Source organism: Buceros rhinoceros, unplaced genomic scaffold, assembly GCF_000710305.1.
Source record: "Buceros rhinoceros silvestris isolate BGI_N320 unplaced genomic scaffold, ASM71030v1 scaffold277, whole genome shotgun sequence".
Lineage (NCBI taxonomy): Eukaryota > Metazoa > Chordata > Aves > Bucerotiformes > Bucerotidae > Buceros > Buceros rhinoceros.
The window spans coordinates 80692-83216 of NW_010421389.1; positions in this window are offsets into that span (position 1 = coordinate 80692).

The window sequence follows — 2525 nt, forward strand, 5'->3', positions numbered from 1 at the left end:
TCCAGGCAGTTTTGCTGTTCGTTGCAATTCTTGTACAGCCAATACCGCATGCAGGCAGCTGAGGGAGCGAATCAGAACATGAGATCCTGATTTTTGCCAGCTATGAGGAGATAGTTGGAAGATGTGGTAGAACCAAGACAGTGATATGAACAAAGACAGAAAAGACTGCATGCTTGACAGCTTGGGCCCCTCGCTACAAGAAGGACATTGAGGTGCTGGAGTGGTGAAGGGACTAGAGAAAAAGTCCTATGAGGAGTGGTTAAGAGAATTGAGATCGTTTAGCCTGGAGAAAGAGGCTGAGAGGAGATCTTGTTTCTCTCTACAACTACCTGAAAGGAGGTTGTAATGAGCTGTCAGTTTCTTCTCCAAGTAGCAAGTGGAACAAGAGGAAATGGCCTCATGTTGTGCCAGGGAACAATTAGATTGGATATTAGGATAAATTTCTTCACTGAAAGGGTTATGAAGCATTGGAACAAGCTGCCCAGGGAAGTGGTAGAGTACTTGTCCCTGAAGGTATTTGAAAGACACGTAGATGTGGCGCTGAGGGACATGGTTTAGTGGGGGATTTGGTGGTGTTAGGTTAATAGTTAGACTTGATGAACTTAAAGGTCTTTTCCAACCTCAGTGATTCATTATTCTATCTTCAGTCTGTTTGTACTGATTTTGCCCAGGACTTTTTGCATTTATGTACCTTCGTATCCCGACTTTATTCAAATTCCTTTCTTCTACACTTTCCTTACTTGGCTTTCCCATGGCAGTGGTTCCATCTCTTTCACCATTCTCCTCCCCTCCCATTCGCCTCATTCAGTGTTTTCAATTTCCTCTTCTAGGTGTTCCCCATGGCACCGACCTCTCCTTTTCAACATACTGCTTTTCATGTAAAGCAAAAATTTGAACCCTTCACCCCTGGCCACTGAGATAGCTCATTAGAAGTAATTAAGGAAAAATGGTAAATTCAGTAGGTACAACCTTGTTATGTGGGAAACTATCTCTAAGTGATATTTTTAGAGATTTAGCAACATGAGAAAGCCAGAAAACCAATGCTCCAAAGGTCATTGACACTGCTAAATTATCTCAGAAATAAACAAGAAACAATTGGGAATCTCACAGAATTTGTCCTTGAAGCTTGTGTGTCAAATGCCAGACAGGAGACAAATGTGATCCACCTATATGCTGGTTTTGGTGGAGTTCGGATTACTTAGCTGTAATGACATGGTTTCCCAACCAAGCTGAATGAGATAGGTCAGATTGCAGAGAATGTGTCTCTGAGCACTCTCTAATCAGCTCTGAAATCCCTGTGTGATGACTGCTCATCATTTATGTGTCAGAACGGAGGAGCAAAGCTGAATATTTGAGCAGTGAGCTGGAGCTGCAAAGTGCAGAGCCGAGAGGAATCATGAAAACTCCTTGGAAAAACAAGTTTCTAAGTCTAATATATCCATTGAGGTAGTTACAGAGAAGAAAACTAGCTGCTCGAGGAAAGTGGAAAGCAGAGAGGAAGTCTGGCAGTAAGTAGGAGGGAAAAGGATCAGGAGTTATCCTAAGCAGCTGGTCGACAGACAAGAACAGAGAACTCCTAACTGTTGGCCGAAAGGAGAACCTCCATTCAGCTGGAATACCTGTCAAGAAGCACCCACCACCATGACGAGGACCTGATGACAGTGCAGGAAAATCACAGAAAACGTGGCTCATCAGATGAGCTAGAGAGCTTAGTGGGATTTATTTATATTTATTGGAGAGCTCTCGTATGCAGACGTCTAGTCCGTGTCAGGAATGTTACAGCAGGAAGGATAATATAATTTCTTTTCAGATCCAAAATCTGAAAGGCAGATGATGATTTAAGAAAATGTGGGCAGTTGTTGCTAAATAAAAGTGATCAGTATTTTCCTCTTACATGTTCTTATTTTGAAGGCAGAAAATAGAGACTAACATGTGGCAAGGTAAATAATAGAAGATGTGGAAATGATAAAGTACTATTTCTGCGTCTTCCATTACATATTTATTTATTCTGGAATGTTAATTCAGTCTGTTAAGAGAGGTGTAGTGTGGGTAGGAGACAATTTTTAATGGGTAGGTTTTCTACAGTGGTCTATATTAGTGACAAAAGGATTGTAAAGAGGTTAAGAAATGATGCCTTTGTAAAAAGAGCAGAGGCAGCATTAAACTTGATGGAGGAAAATTCTTCCACTGGGCTTTTGAGAGGTTTAGTGCTGAACAAGAGGAACTGGAATGACTGGTTTGTGCACGTGATCTCAGCCTGGCCAGTACTGCTGGCAAGAAGGCTGCTGAATGTTGAGCTCAGTTATAATGCTCAATGGACAGAGGAAAAAAAAATTCAAATATTCATAGTCCGGCATCCTAATGTATAAAACCTACACTGAAGCAATAATTGTCCTTCACAAGAGGCCATCAAGTCACCTTCCAGACACTTGTTCAGCCTGTGATTCGTGGGCCAGAAGTAGCTGTTTGTGACATATGAGAAAGTCTGCCTAATGACAGTCAATATATTTTTAAGTCCCACGTAA